At 36.7% G+C, this 20,387-nt stretch overlaps 2 pseudogenes; one reads left to right on the plus strand and one right to left on the minus strand.

Moving 5' to 3' along the window:
* Nucleotides 1–1,189: 1,189 nt before the first annotated feature.
* Nucleotides 1,190–20,019, minus strand: LOC138092729 (olfactory receptor 5M11-like; annotated as a pseudogene).
* On the plus strand, nucleotides 5,843–7,218 carry LOC138092426 (olfactory receptor 5M5-like; annotated as a pseudogene).
* Nucleotides 20,020–20,387: the final 368 nt, after the last annotated feature.

A 20,387-nucleotide genomic window follows, 5' to 3' on the forward strand; every position in this document is an offset into this window, starting at 1 on the left:
ATCACTCAGAGCTTTTGTGTAATAAAGTTTTATTAAAGTATAAAGGAGATAGAAAAAGCTTCTGACATAGGCATCAGAAGGGGGCAGAAAGAGTACCCCCCTGCTAGTCTTTAGTTGGATGTTATATAGTCACCAGCAGTCTGTTAATGAAAGAAAGGAATGTCTCAAAACTTAGAATGGCACCAGGCCCCTCACCCATAAGATGTATTTTGGGATAATCTTGGCTCCAAATGGTTTATCTTGTGCCATAAAAGGATTAACTTGAATCTTGAAGAAGGGCAGAGCACCATATAAATAGTTTTATTTACATAGATTAGATAAATAATATCAGAGTATAACATACTCGTTTATCAAGTAGGTTCTGAGCCCAAAAGGCAGAACTGACCTCAAGACAGAGTTTGGGGTAAATGCATAGTAGATTAGCATAGCTTAAGATAAACATTTCCATAAGAAAAAGGCATTGGTTAACTTCAGGTGAAACCAGGTGTCATGGCAACACAGAATTTTAAGAGAAACCTCCTTTTAAATTTGTATAGAGAAGGAAAAAAATATCACTAGTTTGTTTCCTCCTGCCACTTAAAGGAGATAAAAATGTCTGACACTTGCAGGCTATTTCCTCCATTTGGAGACCCCTGGCCTTCCTGCCTGTTACCCTCTCAATATCATATATGAAACGAGTCTCCAGTCCAGGTTCAATGCATGGTACTGGATGCTTGGGGCTGGTGCACTGGGATGACCCAGAGGGATGGTAAGGGGAGGGAGGTGGGAGGGGAGTTCAGGATGGGGAACACATGTATACCTGTGGTGGATACATGTTGATGTATGGCAAAACCAATACAATATTGTAAAGTAACTAACCTCCAATTAAAATAAATGAATTCATATTTTTTAAAAAAATAAATAAAATCAGACAAGAACATTAAAAAAAAAAGTAATGATTTAAAAGAACCTAAAATTTGGTTCTAAAAGCAGTTTTGCAATGGTGGATCTGAGGTGAAGAATTCTAAGCTTCACTTCTAATAATATCCAAGGAAATGTTACTACTGCCAACCCAGGGAAACATATTAAAGGGTAGCAGCAGTCTAGACTAAGTGCAGCTTATTTATTCTCAGTCCCAAGAACAATTGAAACACAGACACAAAGAATATGAAAACTGATCTTATAAATGTAAAGATATTTGAGCCAAAGATTAAGAGTTACAGTTTATTAGAAATCAAGGCATTGCCATCTTATGACCATATTTCTTTGGAGGACTCTCTTCAATGTTTGTTTTACATCTAAGTACTGGACTTACAAAGGTGTAGAAAACAGCTATTATCTTGGATTCTTCCACCGTCTTCTCTGTTGGTGGTCTTACATACATGCAGAAGAGTGTCCCAAAAAATAGGGTTACAGCCGTCATGTGGGAACCACAGGTGGAAAATGCCTTGTGCCTTCCTTCTGCTGATTTGATCCTGAGGATTGCAATGAGAATTAAGGCATAAGAAATCACGATGATGATGAGGGAGCTGGAGAGGTTGAAGCCTGCTGATATCAAGATGGCATGCTCTTTGCAGGCATCAGAAGGGGGCAGAAAGAGTATCCCCCTGCTAGTCTTTAGCCGGATGTTATATACTCACCAGCAGTCTGTTAATGAAAGAAGGAATGTCTCAAAACTTAGAATGGCACCAGGCCCCTCAAAAAGCTTAATGAGTGGTGGGTCAGCACAGTAGAAATTGTTGATGATGTTGGATCTACAGAAGGTCAAGTGGAAGTTCATGATGGCCTGGAAAAGTCCATCTGAGAAGCCATAGACATAAGGGAATGGTTGTTTCAGCTTCTTTAATACAGAAGTATTATTCTATTTCCATCTCTTACCTACCTTGTACCTGCATCTGTACCTAAAGATAACTATGCTTATAGCTATGTCCATATGTATAAATGAACTACATATTCCATATCTCCGTGCACTTTTTATGCTTCTGCATTATATATATCTTTATAGCCCCAGCTTCAAGGCTGTCCCTTACGAAGTACTTTCACTCCTCTCCCATCATACATAAAACTGAACTAATCCCTTTATACTTCTCACACACCCTATATCCTCTCATTTGTTCTTTAGCACATTGCATCACTAAAATGGATCCACTTGCTGCTTATATATTAGTTCTTCAAGGGCAGAGTAAATTATTCTTCATTACTTTTCTGTGATTTCTTTTTTCTTTTTTTTTTTTTGAATGTTGCCTTTTTTTTAAATTGTTATTTTTACTTTATTTTACTTTACAATACTGTATTGGTTTTTGCCATACATTGACACGAATCCACCACGGGTGTACATGAGTTCCCAAACATGAACCCCCCTCCCACCTCCCACCCCAAATCATCTCTCTGGATCATCCCAGTGCACCAGCCACAAGCATCCTATATCTTGCATCAATTATAGACTGGCGATTCGTTTCTTACATGAGAGTATACATGTTTCAATGCCATTCTCCCAAATCATTCCACCCTCTCCCTCTCCCTCAGAGGCCAAAAGTCCGCTCTACAAATCTGTGTCTCTTTTGCTGTCTCACGTACAGGGTCATCATTACCATCTTTCTAAATTCCATATATGTGTGTTAGTATACTGTATCAGTGTTTTTCTTTCTGGCCTACTTCACTCTGTATAATTGGCTCCAGTTTCATCCACCTCATTAGAACTGATTCAAATGTATTTTTTTCAATGGCTGAGTAATACTCCATTGTGTATATGTACCACAGCTTTCTTATCCATTCATCTGCTGATGGATATCTAGGTTGTTTCCATGTCCTGGCTATTATAAACAATGCTGCGATGAACATTGGGTCACATGTGTCTCTTTCAAATTTGGTTTCCTCGGTGTGTATGCTCAGCATTGGGATGCTGGGTCATAAGGCAGTTCTATTTGCAATTTTTTAAGGAATCTCCACACTGTTTTCCATAGTGGCTGTACTAGATTGCATTCCCACCAACAGTGCAGGAGGGTTCCTATTTCTCCACACCCTCTCCAGCATTTATTGCTTGCAGACTTTTGGATCACACCCATTCGGATTGGTGTGAAGTGGTACCTCATTGTGGTCTTGATTTGCATTTCTCTAATAATGACTGATGTTGAGCATCTTTTCATGTGTTTGTTAGCCATCCGTATGTCTTCTTTGGAGAAATATCTATTTCTTTGGCCCATTTTTGGATTGGGTCGTTTTTTTTTTCTGTAATGGAGCTGCAGGATTTGCCTGTATATTTTTGAGATTAGTTGTTTGTCAGTTGCTTCATTTGCTATTATTTTCTCTCATTCAGAAGGATGTCTTTTCACCTTGTTTATAGTTTCCTTTGTTGTGTAGAAGCTTTTAATTTTAATTAGGTCCCATTTGTTTACTTTTGTTTTTATTTCCAGAATTCTGGGAGGTGGATCATAGAGGATCCTGCTGTGATTTATGTCTGAGAGTGTTTTGCCTATGTTCTTCTCTAAGAGTTTTATAGTTTCTGGTCTTACATTTAGATCTTTAACCCACTTTGAGTTTATTTCTGTGTGTGGTGTTAGAAAGTGATCTAGTTTCATTCTTTTACAAGTGGTTGACCAGTTTTCCCAGAACCACTTGGTAAAGAGATTGTCTTTACTCCATTGTATATTCTTGCCTCCTTTGTCAAAGATAAGGTGTGCATATGTGTGTGAATTTATCTCTGGGCTTTCTATTCTGTTCCAATGATCTATATTTCTATCTTTGTTCCAGTACCATACTGTCTTAATGACTGTGGCTTTGTAGTAGAGCCTGAAGTCAGGCAAGTAACCCACAGCAAACATTATCCTCAATGGTGAAAAATTGAAAGCATTTCCCCTAAAGTCAGGAACAAGACAAGTGTGCCCACTTTCACTGCTACTATTCAACATAGCTTTGGAAGTTTTGGCCACAGCAATCAGAGCAGAAAAATAAATAAAAGGAATCTAAATTGGAAAAGAAGAAGTAAAACTCTCACTGTTTCCAGATGACATGATCCTCTACATAGAAAACCCTAAAGACTCCACCAGAAAATTACTAGAGCTAATCAAGGGATATAGCAATGTTGCAGGATGTAAAATCAACACACAGAAATCCCTTGCATTTCTACACACTAATAATGAGAAAGTAGAAAAAAGAAATTAAGGAAACAATTCCATTCACCATTGCTACGAAAAGAATAAAATACTTAGGAATATATCTACCAAAAGAAACTAAAGACCTATATATAGAAAATTATAAAACACTGATGAAAGAAATCAAAGAGGACACCAATAGATGGAGAAATATACCATGTTCATGGATCAGAAGAATCAATATAGAGAACATGAGTATACTACCCAAAGCAATCTACAGATTCAATGCAATCCCTATCAAGCTACCAGCAGTATTTTACACAGAACTAGAACAAATAATTTCAAGATTTGTATGGAAATACAAAAAACCTCGAATAGCCAAAGCAATCTTGAGAAAGAAGAATGGAACTGGAGGAATCAACTTGCCTGACTTCAGGCAATACTACAAAGCCACAGTAATCAAGACAGTATGGTACTGACACAAAGACAGAAATATAGATCAACAGAACAAAATAGAAAGACCAGAGATAAATCCACACACATATGGACACCTTATCTTCGACAAAGGAGGCAAGAATATATAATGGAGTAAAGACAATCTCTTTACCAAGTGGTGCTGGGAAAACTGGTCAACCACTTGTAAAAGAATGAAACTAGATCACTTTCTAACAGCACACACAAAAATAAATGCAAAATAGATTAAAGATCTAAACGTAAGACCAGAAACTATAAAACTCCTAGAGGAGAACATATGAACAACACTCTCCGACATACATCACAGCAGGATTCTCTATGGTCCATCACCCAGAATTCTGGAAATAAAAGCAAAAATAAACAAATGGGACCTAATTAAAATTAAAAGCTTCTGCACAACAAAGGAAAGTATAAGCAAGGTGAAAAGACAGCCTTCTGAATGAGAGAAAATAATAGCAAATGAAGCAACTGACAAACAACTAATCTCAAAAATATACAAGCAACTTATGCAGCTCAATTCCAGAACAGTAAACGACTCAATCAAATAATGGGCCAAAGAACTAGATAGACATTTCTCCAAAGAAGACATACGGAAGACTAACAAACACATGAAAAGATGATCAATGTCACTCATTATTAGAGAAATGCAAATCAAGACCACAATGAGGTACCACTTCACACCAGTCAGAATGGCTGTGATCCAAAATTCTACAAGCAATAAATGCTGCAGAGAGTGTGGAGAAAAGGGAACCCTCTTACACTGTTGGTGGGAATGCAAACTGGTACAGCCACTATGGAAAACAGTGTGGAAATTTCTTTAAAAATTGCAAATAGAACTGCCTTATGACCCAGCAATCCCACTGCTGAGCATACACACCAAGGAAACCAGTATTGAAAGAGACACATGTACCCCAATGTTCATCGCAGCACTGTTTATAATAGCCAGGACATGGAAACAACCTAGATGTCCATCAGCAGATGAATGGATAAGAAAGCTGTGGTACATATACACAATGGAGTATTACTCAGCCATTAAAAAGAATACATTTGACTAAGTTCTAATGAGATGGATGAAACTGGAGCTGATTATACAGAGTGAAGTAAGTCAGAAAGAAAAACACCAATAGAGTTTACTAACACATATATATGGAATTTAGAAAGATAGTAATGATGGCCCTGTAGGCGAGACCACAAAAGAGACACAGATGTGTAGAGCGGACTTTGGACTCAGAGGGAGAGGGAGAGGGTGGGATGAGTTGGGAGAATGGCATTGAAACATGTATACTATCATGTAAGAAATGAATCGTCAGTCTATGTTCGATGCAGGATACAGGATGCTTGGGGCTGGTGCACGGGGATGATCTGGAGGGATGATGTGAGGTAGGAGGTGGGAGGGGGGTTCATGTTTGGGAGCTCATGTACACCCATAGCGAATTCATGTCAATGTATGCCAAAACCAATACAGTATTGTAAAATAAAATAAAGTAAAAATTAAAACTAAAAAAAAAAGAAAAGTTTTTTTAGTGCTGATTTATTTTGTCTACTTTTGTATTTCATACAACCTATTTATTTTTATATCTGAAAACATTGTTCTTCTCTTGTTAGAGAGTCTGAAAACGGGTATATTTCCTTCACACAATGGCACAATGGTTACTGAGTTTATTCTGCTGGGACTTACCAGTCAACAAGAGCTGGAGCCCATCGTTTTTATGGGGTTTTTCCTGATTTATCTCAGCATTCTGACTGGGAACTTTCGGATGATTTTATTAATAAGATTCACTCCCCAGCTGCGAACCCCCATGTACTTTTTCCTTAACCATTTAGCATGTGTAGACATTTTTTACTCTATAAATATCTCTCCTCAGATACTCGTTATGTTCTTATCAGAGGGAAAAAAAAAAAAAAAACATTTCCTAGGTGGCCTGCCTAGCACAATGTTTTGTGTTTTTTTGTGACTCTTCTTCTTACTGAGTATTACATGCTTGGTGTTATGGCCTATGAAAGGTACCTGGCAATCTGCAACCCCCTGCATTACAAGAGAAGGATATCCAGGTCACTGTGCATCTGCCTTGTCACTTTTCCCTACCTCTGGGGGTCTATGGTGGGCACAATGCAGGTAACATTGACCTCCCACTTGTCCTTTTGTGGATCCAACACCATCAACGGTTTCTACTGTGCTGGCCCACCCCTCTTAATGTTGACATGTTCTGACACTTACATAAAGCAAACTGCCTTGTTTGTGTCCGCAGGGATTAACCTCACAGGTTCCCTACTCATTATCCTCATCTCCTATGTTTTCATTTTCATCACCATTATGAGTATCTGTTCCAATGAACGGCAGCACAAAGCCTTCTCCACGTGTGGCTCCCACCTGACAGCTGTCACTCTGTTCTACAGGTCTCTGACTTGCATGTATCTGAGACCAGAAAACAAGCAATCTTTGGAACAAGGGAAACTTGTGTCAGTGATTTGCATTTTTGTGAATCCCATGCTGAATCCATTTACCTATAGCGTCAGGAACAATGAGGTGAAACAGGCTTTAATAATATTTATGAAGAACCTTGGTACAATGAAGAAGAGTTCTCTTTTGAGTTTCCCAGTAAAAAAAAAAAAAAAAAAAGGAAAGAAAGAAAGCTGTCTCAAAAGCAACCCCAAAATATACCATCATGCCTGAAGAATCCAATCCACTCCAGTATTCTTGCCTGGAGAATCCATGGACAGAGGAGCCTGTCAGGCATCAGACTCCTGTCCATGGAGTTGCAAAGAATTGGACCTGACCCAGCACACATGCACATTGACACACATGTTTGCAGAACTTGGGATTGAGTTTAATGGAAACAAAAAATGGCAGTGTTGTTTGGAAGAAAACACAACAACCGAAGTCAGTTTCTTATGATTAAGCAGGTTTAAGCTTTTAGTCTCACTCAAGGACTCATTTCCACTTGCTTGGCATATATTTCTTCCTTTTTCTTCCTAAGTCTTCAATATTGAGCATCACTGAGGTACTCTTAACAGCAAAGCAATGTGCATTATAGTATATTTCCTCAATAAGAAGCGAATTTACTTCCTTGTGATATATGATGTATTCCCTTAATGAAAGCTGATTATCCTCTCAAAAAATCTCATTTATCTAATCTTCAACGTGTGTTCTGAATAAACCTTTGATGAATACTTGTCTATATCATTCGAATATAAAAAAATATGTTTTATCATTGTTGTTCAGTCTCTCAATCATCTCAACTATTTGTGACCCCGTGGACTACAGAACACCAAACTTTCCTGTCCTTCACTATCTCCCAGTTATTATATGAAGCAAACCATGATATTGTGATTTTAATAATCTAATAATTTGTTTCATTAGCTTCTTTAATCAAAGAAGACACCCTTATGAATGGGAGCTACACTTTCCTGACTTGGAGTTTTCATTTCTTATATAAGAGATTGATATCATTTTTTCCTACAATATTAAAAAATATTGTGCAATAATTTTACATGTTACCTGTCAGTTCTTGTCTATCCACAAACAATTTAAAATAACAGCTATTCTAATATGCATGGAAACTTGGTTTTAGTGTTTTGAAACTAAGTTGTATTTTCCAGACTGCTTGATAATCTTTGGAATTGATCTTTATTTAAAAGCATAAAGTAAATTAACATTGATATGACACACATAGTTCATCACTTCCTTTTAATATTTAAGGAGTTTTTGTTTTTTCTACCTTTAGGAAAATATTTATGCATATAAATTATGGCTTCTAGTGTATACTTGTTACATTAAGGTAGATTCCCACCATTTTATTCTTAGTTACTTTTACATATATTATTTTTCTTTTTTTTTTTTTTTTAATTTTAAAATCTTTAATTCTTACATGTGTTCCCAAACATGAACCCCCCTCCCCTCCCTCCCCATAACATCTCAGTGGGTCATCCCCATGCACCAACCCCAAGCAAGCTGTATCCTGCATCAAACACGGACTGGCGATTCAATTCTTACATGATAGTATACATTATAGAATGCCATTCTCCAAAATCATCCCACCCTCTCCCACTCCCTCTGAGTCCAAAAGTCCGTTATACACAGCTGTGTCTTTTTTCCTGTCTTGCATACAGGGTCGTCATTGCCATCTTTCTAAATTCCACATATATGTGTTAGTATACTGTATTGGTGTTTTTCTTTCTGGCTTACTTCACTCTGTATAATCGGCTCCAGTTTCATCCATCTCATCAGAACTGATTCAAATGAATTCTTTTTAATGGCTGAGTAATACTCCATTGTGTATATGTACCACAGCTTTCTTATCCATTCATCTGCTGATGGACATCTAGGTTGTTTCCATGTCCTGGCTATTATAAACAGTGCTGCGATGAACATTGGGGTACATGTGTCTCTTTCAATTCTGGTTTCCTCAGTGTGTATGCCCAGCAGTGGGATTGCTGGGTCATGTAAGACCAGAAACTATAAAACTCCTAGAGGAGAACATAGGCAAAACACTCTCAGACATAAATCACAGCAGGATCCTCTATGATCCACCCCCCAGAATTCTGGAAATTAAAGCAAAAATAAACAAATGGGATCTAATTAAAATTAAAAGCTTCTGCACAACAAAGGAAACTATAAGCAAGGTGAAAAGACAGCCTTCTGAATGGGAGAAAATAATAGCAAATGAAGCAACTGACAAACAACTAATCTCAAAAATATACAAGCAACTTATGCAGCTCAATTCCAGAACAGTAAACGACTCAATCAAATAATGGGCCAAAGAACTAGATAGACATTTCTCCAAAGAAGACGTACAGATGGCTAACAAACACATGAAAAGATGCTCAACATCACTCATTATCAGAGAAATGCAAATCAAAACCACAATGAGGTACCACTTCACACCAGTCAGAACAGCTGCGATCCAAAAATCTGCAAGCAATAAATGCTGGAGAGGGTGTGGAGAAAAGGGAACCCTCCTACACTGTTGGTGGGAATGCAAACTAGTACAGCCACTATGGAGAACAGTGTGGAGATTCCTTATTTTTCTTTTTGGATTTAGTCATGTATGACATCAATCCCAGCAAATGAGTACCCTAATTTTCTCATACCCTTAATAATACTGGGAATATCATATTATTGTGTGAAGATAGTAGACACAAATGCAACATAGAAAACTTCTATGTATCAAAAATAACTTTTGGAATTCAATTTTTATTTATTTTGCTATTTTTCAATTTTATAGTACAGTATCATAGCTACTGTGATAGTGATATTTAATCTCAAGATGAAAAAATCCTTTCCTTGGATGAATATTCTCTTGAGAAGTAAAATTAAGAAAATGGTTCCAGATTAAAAAATAATAGAAATATTGATACTCACTTGTCTTTGTCACTTACTCTTAACAAACAAATAAAGATGGCTTGTTTACCCCTGAAAATCTCAACCTATTCACAAGCACCATATGTTTTTAAAAGGAAAAAGAACAAACAGTAGGAGCTTGAATTACAAAGACTTTGGATCACCAACCAGTTGCATACTTTTAGAGAACAGATTTGAACCCCTCCTTTTTTCTGTTTTTGTAGTTCAATATTACTATTAATAAACAAAGATCCTTTAATTGTGTATTTTGAGATTAGATGAGATTGGAAATATTCATTTTCCATTTTCTTGCTTATTTAAATACAAATAATTAATTTTCATGGAAAACTGGTAAACAGAAAGAACTAATTTTACTTTTCCTTAAGCCTAGTATTTTACAAAGTCATCATCATGTACATATCAATGTGACCTTATTCTTCATAAAGTGACATAAAATACTTTGACTTTTTCTTAATTGGAAACTTCTTTAATGTCTGTGTAACATTCTAATGCAAAGTCCGTCACGTGATAGCAAAATTCCTCTTTATGATCACAACCAACATACTCTTCCAGGTGTTCTAGTTACATACATACATATGTACATGCATACAGCCTCTGGTCTGTCTGGTGTCTTCCTGTGCCTAACCCAGTATTGAAAGCAGGTAGCCCTCACTTTGCACACTGCTGAGGTCATGCACACCTGACCTGCCTCTTGAGAAACCTATATGCAGGTCAGGAAGCAACAGTTAGAATGGGACATGGAACAACAGACTGTTTCCAAATAAGAAAAGGAGTACGTCAAGGCTGTATATTGTCACCCTGCTTATTTAACTTATATGCAAAGTACATCATGAGAAATGCTGGGCTGGGAGAAGCACAGACTGGAATCAAGATTGCTGGGAGAAATATCAATAACCTCAGATATGCAGATGACACCACCCTTGTGGCAGAAAGTGAAGAGGAACTAAAAATCCTCTTGATGAAAGTGAAAATGGAGAATAAAAAAGTTGGCTTAAAGCTCAACATTCAAAAAAAGAAGATCATGGCATCTGGTCCCATCACTTCATGGGAAATAGATGGGGAAACAGTGGAAACAGTGGAAACAGTGTCAGACATTATTTTGGGGGGCTCAAAAATCATTGCAGATGGTGACTGCAGCCATGAAATTAAAAGACACTCCTTGGAAGAAAAGTTATGAGCAACCTAGATAGCATGTTGAAAAGCAGAGACATTACTTTGCCAACTAATATCTGTCTAGTCAAGGCTATGGTTTTTCCAGTGGTCATGTATGGATGTGAGAGTTGGACTGTGAAGAAAGCTGAGCGCCGAAGAATTGATGCTTTTGAACTGTGGTGTTGGAGAAGACTCTTGAGGGTCCCTTGGACTTCAAAGAGATCCAACCAGTCCATTCTGAAGAGATCAATCCTGAGTGTTCTTTGGCAGGACTGATGCTAAAGCTGAAACTCCAGTACTTTGGCCACCACATGCGAAGAGCTGACTCATTGAAAAAGACTCTGATGCTGGGAGGGATTGGGGTCAGGAGGAGAAGAGGACGCCAGAGGATGAGATGGCTGGATGGCATCACTGACTCAATGGACGTGAGTCTGAGTGAACTCCAGGAGTTGGTGATGGACAGGGAGGCCTGGCGTGCTGTGATCCATGGGGTTGCAAAGAGTCAGACATGGCTGAGCGACTGAACTGAACTGAACTGAAGTGAGGTCACACAAATTGAGGACACATTTCCAATTTCTATGGTTTCACTTAGATCAGATCATGCAACATGAGGGCTGTCTGTTTTAGTATATCACTTGTTTCCTTTTTCTCAAATATGAAACAAATATTATATTGAAAATTTTCACTTAGTTTTCTCATTATGCCTCAGCACATGCTTAATATTGGACTTATTGAAAGTGTACATTTTTAAGATTCCTGCAACATGTTAAATAAATTTCTAGAAAAAAATGTGCATATTATTTTTCTTGATATAATCATTGTATTAAACCACCAGTCTTTTAAAACTCTCTTAAATACAGATACACAAAGCAGTATCAATTAATATTTTTATTAACAATAATTTTATTCACTAATTTTAACATTTCTTAATTTTTATCAATTCAATATGCATACCCTTCAGTATGTCATTGTTCATATGATTTCTATGAAATTAATGACATCATATTTTTGTGCTATTTTCACTTTTTGTTATTTGCAATATAATCTTTTGTCAACTTGTGTGGTGCTTAGTTTTAAATTATTTTATAATAAAATCAAAGAAACTCACAGACTTAGAGAACAAACTAATGGTTGCCAAGAAGGAAGTCTGGGACAGAGAGAGAGATTGGGAGTTTGGAATTGACATGTGCACATTGTTATATTTAAAAAAGGTAAACAACAAGGACCCTGTGTGTTAGCTCAGAGAATTGTGATGCATGTACATATATAATGGAAAATATTATATAGCTAAAGTCATCTGATTTATATTCTTCTGGGATAAATTTGAAAATGAAAAATATTCAAGATGAATTTTCTCTGTGCCTGAATCCTCAGTCGCTTCAGTCATGTCTGACTGTTTGCATGAACCTATGGACTGTAGACACCAGGCTTCTTTGTGAGATTCTCTAGGCATGAATTCTGGAGTGGGTTGCCATTTTCTCCTCCAGGGGATTTTCCCAACCCAGGAATCTCTTGTGGTCCCCGCATTGCAGGAGGGTTCTTTACCACTGAGCTACAAGGGAAGCCCAGATTTTCTCTACTAAAAATTAAAACACCGATCTATAGCAAGTTTAGGAATTTTGTTTAAAATGCAAAATATACAATATAATATATAGGCTTAATTAACATATTGGTTAAAGAAGAAATAACAATAAACATATTTAGTCTACAATGAAGATAACATCACAAATTAGTGAGAAATAAAAGACAGTTTGATAAATTGTAGGAGGAAATGGGTAAAAATGAAGAAAAACACCAATACAATATACTAATGCAATATATATGGAATTTAGAAAGATTGTAATGATAATCCTGTATGTGAGAGAGCAAAAGAGACACAGATGTATAGAACAGTCTTTTGGACTGTGTGGGAGAGAGACAGGGTGGGATGATTCGGGAGAATGGCACTGAAACTTGTATAATATCATATATGAAATGAATCGCCAGTCCAGGTTCGATGCAGGAAACAGGATGCTTGGGGCTAGTGCACTGGGATGACCCAGAGGCATGGTATGAGGAGGGAGGTGGGAAGGGGGGCTCAGGATGGGGAACACGTGTACACCTGTGGTCGATTCATGTTGATATATGGCAAAACTGATACAATGCTGTAAAGTAATTAGCCTCCAATTAAAATAAATAAATTTATACTAAAATATAAGAAAAGTTATATGCAATATTACAACATACAACAAAAGCATATCTAGAATGAAAGTGAAAGTGAGGGTGTTACTTGCTTAGTTGTGTCCCACTGTTTGCAACCCCATAGACTGTAGCCCACCAGGCTCCTCTCCCCATGGAATTCTCTAGGCCAGAATACTGGACATGGTTGCCATTTCCTTTTCCAGAGTGTCTTCCCAACCCAGGATCAAATCTGGATCTCCTGAATTGCAGACAGATTATTTACCATCTGAGCCACCAAAGAAGCCATATATAGAATTATTTGAGATATTTCTATAAAATATGGCAATCAAAAATAAAGAACATAATATAATAACTTGTTTTACTACAGAAATTGGTTATAATGGAGAAAAGCCATATAACTAAAAACAGGAATATATATATATATATTCTTAAGGGAGGAATCATCAGAAATAAGATTGATAGCAAAATCAATCAACATAATGTATATCATTTATTTGTTAAACATTTCTTCTTTTGTTTGAATTAAAACACATTCCTTCCCTAAGAACTTTGGTTGAGAAAACAAGGAAGCCAATCATTTTAACTGATATTTTCTAATGTTTTTAAGGTACATTTATGTGATTACTTTCAAATATTAACTAATAGTTATAAGTATAAATGTTCAATGCTTTCTGGAGGAAAAAATTACCTGTATAAAAACTTAGGCAGTTCTTTAAAAAAATTCAAAATCTTTAATTCCAAAATTATACATTTTGAATATCCTCAAGAAACAGAAGAATCTGTACATACAAATGTGAGTCAATTATCAATATAAAAACATGGGGTACATTGACATAATCAAATAATGGTTTGCCATATAAACTAAATGAAAAAAATATATTTACCAAATGCTCAGAGCACTTTTCCTTAACAGGGGATTACAAGTAAACTGTGCTTCCATTCCAAAATTGAAAATTAATTTTATCGAGAACAATTCAGGGATTTTCTGATAGCTCAGTTGGTAAAGAATCTGTCAAGATTTCAATATTTTTAAATTTATGTATCTTTAAATGAATTGCAATATTTTTGTAATTAAGTTCAACTCTTTAATTCTGTGTATTATACTACATTAAAAACAATGTTCACTAAAAATACATAGTTTGTAGAAATTTACAAGCACAATACTATCAAGTAAAAATTAATCTTCAAACTTATACATGGCAAATGCTTCCAATTTTGTCATATTAATTGTAAGAATAAGTAAATGTTTTAACTTATTGAGAAAATAGAATAACTAAATACAGAAGCTATCCTTTGATTTGGGACATACTACTGATGAATGTTACTCCCTCACTTCAATCTGCTTTTTTATTTATTTATAAATAATATTTTTGATAGCATTAATCCTAATCAACTGAGACTTAAGAATGAAGCCCAGGTTTCTAAAACTTCAGGTTATTCGGATGATTTTCTGGTAAATGATTTGAACACATTACAGTAAATATAGCAGTTCCTTTTATATGACCACTTATTATTGTGGTCTTAGTTAAAATTGTAATGCACAATATTGGAATACTTATTATGAATGTGAGAGTTGGACTATAAAGAAAGCTGAGTGCCGAAGAATTGATGCTTATGAATTGTGGTGTTGGAGAAGACTCTTGACAGTCCCTTGGACTACGAGAAGATCCAACCAGTCCATCCTAAAAGAGATCAATCCTGGGTGTTCATTAGAGGGACTGATGCTGAAACTGAAACTCCAATGCTTTGGACACCTGATGTGAAGAACTGCTTCATTTGAAAAGACCCTGATGCTGGGAAAGATTGAAGGAAGGAGAAGGGGACTACAGAGGATGAGATGGTTGGATGGCATCACCTTGGTGATGGACAGGGAGGCCTGGCATGCTGCCATCCATGGGGTTGCAGAGTTGGACATGACTAGCAACTGAACTGAAATGAACGGAAGCATTCAAGGCCATTTAAAATTAAATATGTTTCAATATAGAACAATATAGCTCACTAATAATGCAAGGATCAGTGTGGATGCATTATATATCTTTTTATACAACTTTCTTTGCTATTTATTTTCTCAAATGATGGCTTCCCTTGTATTTCAAATGGAAAAGAATCTGACTACAATGCAGGAGAGCACAGTTCCATTCCTGGGTCGGGAAGATCCACTGGGGAAGAGATATACTATCCACTTCAGTATTCTTAGGATTCCCTGGTGGCCCAGCTGGTATAGAATCAGTCTGCAACGCAGGAGACCTGGTTTTGATCCTTGGATTGGGAAGATCTCCAGAAGGGAAAGGCTACCCACTCCTGTATTCTGGCCAGGAGAATTTCATGGACTGTATAATCCATGGGGTCCCAAAGAGTTGGACATGACTGAGGGACTTTCACTTCTCAAAAGATATTTTGGAAACTATTGGAACAGACTTGCCTAGAAAATAATGAGCAACCACTTTTTTTTTTTCTTAATTGTTAGAAAATTGCTTTACAGTGTTGAGCTGATTTCTGCCATAGTTATGAACCAAATAAAACATTACTGTTCACTTTCAGAAAGATATCTACACACCTCTTTATTTGTATATTGTTTTAGGGCATTATTGTGTCTACAGAAGTCAATTATTAGGCTATGTTTACTCAATAGATTTATTCTAATTTAGAGCAAAAACATTAAAAAATATATCTAGACTGCCATTATACTATATTAATGACTGAATTGGATCCCTATTCCTGGAACCCCATAAGCAGGTGTCGAGGGTTCATTTTCAAAATTGCAAACCACAACCAATATTTATAAATGGGTAAAAAGTTTCTCAGCATATATATAATATTGGCTGGGGGAAATATATAAAAATTTTAAAGCTATGGGTGATCTGTGTACTTCAAATTCCCCTGAAGTGATTCCAGTGACTAGTCAGGCACTGGAGTGATTGTTCTACATGACACATTGAAGAATAAACTTTTTCATAAATTTTTAAAAGAATCTAAAAAGCAATCATCCTATTTTGAGCCTCACTGTGGCTCTGTAGACCATTTAATTCAAAGAAGATGGATTGGCAGTGTTCACATCAGAGTTAATTAATATTAATATAATACTAATCCCCAAGTGAATAAATTTAGTAAGATATTAAATGGGCTTATTGAAAACATTTGTTTTTAAAGTATAAATTGTGAGGAGAAATGGTGCAATATCAGTTAGAACTTGTGCAGATAAACTAATCCTGAAAATAGACTAATAGGCTTTTCCTTTGAAGAAACCCCTGTGTTATTACAGACACCTTAAATATGAATAGGGCTTCCCTGGTGGCTCAGATGGTAAAGCGTCTGCCTGCAATGTAGAGACCCGGGTTCGATTCCTGGGTCGGGAAGTTCCCCTGGAGAAGGAAATGGCAATCCACTCCAGCACTCTTGCCTGGAAAGTCCCATGGACGGAGGAGCTTGATAGGCTACAGTCCATGGGGTCACAAAGAGTCAGACACGAATGAGGGACTTCACTTAATATGAATAAGCGCCTAAACTGTAATTCTATGAAAAAACAAAAAAAGTTACCTTAATAATATGCCTCATGGCATGGATCACATGCTTGTTCCTTAGACTGTAGATCAATGGGTTCAATATTGGGCTCAAAAATGTATAAAAGACTGCAATTACTTTGGACTACTCTACAGAGTCCTGGGTGTTCTTTGGAAGGAATGATGCTAAAGCTGAAACTCCAGTACTTTGGCCACCTCATGCGAAGAGTTGACTCATTGGAAAAGTCTCTGATGCTGGGAGGGATTGGGGGCAGGAGGAGAAGGGAATGACAGAGGATGAGATGGCTGGATGGTATCACCTACTCGATGGACATGAATTTGAGTGAACTCCGGGAGTTGGTGATGGACAGGGAGGCCTGGTGTGCTGCAATTCATGGGGTCTCAAAGAGTCGGACACGACTGAGCGACTGAACTGAACTGAACTGAACTGAACTGAGTTCTTAGATGGAGGCCTTAATTACATGCAAAAGAGGGTTCCATAAAATATAAAGACTGTTGTCAGGGGGTAACCACAAGTTGAAAAGGCTTTGTACCTGCCTTTTGCAGAATGGATCCTCAAGATGGATGCAATGATGAAAATGTAGGACAGAAGAATGATGAAGAGAGAACTTAAGCGAGTGAAACTAGGAACCACAAACATTGCCATCTTTTTGACATAGGTGTCAGAGAAGGCCAACATTATCAGAGGAGGATCAGCACAGTAGAAATGGTTTGTCTCAAGGGAGTCACAGAAGGACAAGTGAAATGTCAGCAGTGCCTGAGAGATACCATTGACCTTGCACTTCCTGGTGATGTAACATAGAGGGCTGCAGATGGCTACATAGTGGTCCAAGGCCACTGAAGCAAGGACATAAAGTTCAGTGATCACCAGGGCAATGAAGATAAGACACTGTGTGAAGCATCCAGCATAGGAGATGGTCTGGTCTGAGAGGAAATTGTGTAGCATATCTGGAGTAACATTGGAGGAATAGCAAAGGTCTACAAAGGAGAGGTGGCTGAGAAAAAAATACATAAGAGTCTAGAGGTGGGGATTGTCCCTTATCAGAATGATCATGCTCAGATTTCCCACCAGTGTGATCAGATAGATCACCAGGAACACCCCAAACAGGGCTTTCGGTAACACTGGATCATCTGTGAGTCCCAAGAGAATGAATTCAGTTACTCATATGAGATTTGGGGAAAACATATTCTAATTCCTTGAGAATTGAAAGTGACAAAAAAGTGAAGAATTCTGTGTGATACAGGCTCTGCATTCATTCCATACCTTTTACATTTACTCACTGATCAATTCATCTGTGAAGAATTTCTATTTGTTTTTTCAACAAATTCATCAGGATTTCTGCACGAATATTTAATCCTATATCTCAGTACTATTCTGCTTTTTCTCACTATATCTCAATCTGTCCCTTGTTTGTATATATACAAATATCATTAATCAAATGTCGGCATATAATATTATATATTATTATATATAATAATTGTATATTATTATTTAATAATATATTGATATAGTATATTAATTATTTATTATAATATATAGTATTATTATATATTATTTAATATTATATATTGATTCAGTCAGTTCAGTTCAGTTCATTTCAGTCTCTCAGTCGTGTCCGACTCTTTGCAACCCCATGAATCACAGCATGCCAGGCCTCTGGGTCCATCACCAACTTCTGGAGTCTACTGAAACTCATATTCATTGAGTCGGTGATGGTTATTATATATTTTACATATGATTATATATTAAATTATATATAATGTTATATATTAATTATATCAATTATTCTATTTTGATTATCAATAATATATTAATAAATGCTGTGACCTAATAATATTACATATTATATATAGTCACACATTTATATCTTTTAAGGGAGCTATACTTTGATTTTTTTTTTCAAACTTTGTGGGAACAAAAAGCCAAAGGTATAAAAATCAGGTATGAAAAGCAACAAGGCATCATCAACATCTTTCAAATGGACAAATGAAGAAAACCATATTTCTAGAGCCCCACCAGTTCTTACAGCCTATTGTTTCAGATCCTGCCAGGTGGCACTGGACTATAAAGTGAGAACGGTGCTATAAAGAAAGCTGAGCACCAAAGAATTGATGCTTTTAATTGTGATATTGGAGAAGACTCTTGAGAGTCCCTTGGACTACAAATAGATCAAACCAGTCAATCCTAAAGGAAATCAGTCCTGAATATTCATTAGAAGGACTGATCCTGAAGCTGAAACTCTAATGCTTTGTCCACCTGATGCAAAGAACTGACTTATTGGAAAGGCCCTAATACTGGGATAGATTGAAGGCAAGAGGAGAAGGGGACGACAGAGGATGAGATAGTTGGATGGCATCACCGACCTGACGGACATGGGTCTGAGCAAGCTCCAAGAGTTGGTGATGAACAGGGAAGTCTGGTGTGCTGCAGTCCATGGGATCACAAAAAGTTGGGCATGACTGAGCGACTAAACTGCATTGAACTGATTGTTTCAGATAGAAAACAGAATATAGATGTTCAGTACTGCATTTTCAACTGAAACCCATAGTTGTATGACTTAATGTCATTCAAAGGACATTGGATTAGTGAAATTTATCTCAATATACGACTAAGAATAAACAGAATGAAGAATTCATACATGCATTCATTTATTCCTTTACGCTGTAAGGACTGATTTTTTTTTTTACCCTGTTCTAGATTCTAGTGCTACAGCAGTGAAAAAAGTCTTCAGCCTTACGAAGTATATATTCTAGGAGAAGGAAAAGTACTAAACCCAGAGATAAAGATATATCACGTACTGTTTGGAAACCACAGTAATACATGTCTCCTCTGAATTGGAGTCATATTGTGGGGTATCTGTCTTTGATTTGTTAAACTTTGATTTATCCTTTGAGGCAGCACAGTGGTTTTTCCACGTACAGAAGTGGTCCTTGTATTTAACTGTGCTGCCTGAAACACACTTCTCATCTAGTTTACATGAAGCATTAGTTCACTTCCAGGAGATGGAAAATTTGAGTTCTAAAAGGTTAAATTCACACACACATACACACACACACACACACACACACACGCACATGCACACACAGAAGCTCATCAGCATTAGAATTCCTGTTTTAGGCAATGCATGTCCTTTTGTATTGTGAGCATGATGGCTCTCTCTGCACTGTCTAGCTGCTGAGCCATCACGCTGGCACTTCTTGTCTCTGTATACTTGTCATCTTCTTCCTGATGTGATCCCAGGACTAAGAATGAAGACATTTGGAGCTTATGATTAAGCCAAATATTTGAACCTAGGAATTCTGTGTATCATTTTCTTTCCTGGTCCCTTTACAATTTCTAGATTTGCTGAAATCTTCACCATTAAAAAAGACTCATTTGGAGGGGCAGGGAAGATATACGACATAATCTCAGAAGCAAGTACTGTGAAGAAAAATGAATATAGGATGCTTTTAAAATCATTTTCTTTTGCATATGGTGAATACTAATCTCTACAAAAAAAAAGAACAAAACTTATACTTAGTGAACAAGTATATCAAATGACCTGCCTGTAAAACTGAAATTGTGACATTTTGAAAAAAAAAGTAATAATAAGAGGGGACGGTTTATAATGTATTTCTTAAGTATAG

This window comes from Capricornis sumatraensis, chromosome 16 (assembly GCF_032405125.1).
Source record: "Capricornis sumatraensis isolate serow.1 chromosome 16, serow.2, whole genome shotgun sequence".
NCBI lineage: Eukaryota > Metazoa > Chordata > Mammalia > Artiodactyla > Bovidae > Capricornis > Capricornis sumatraensis.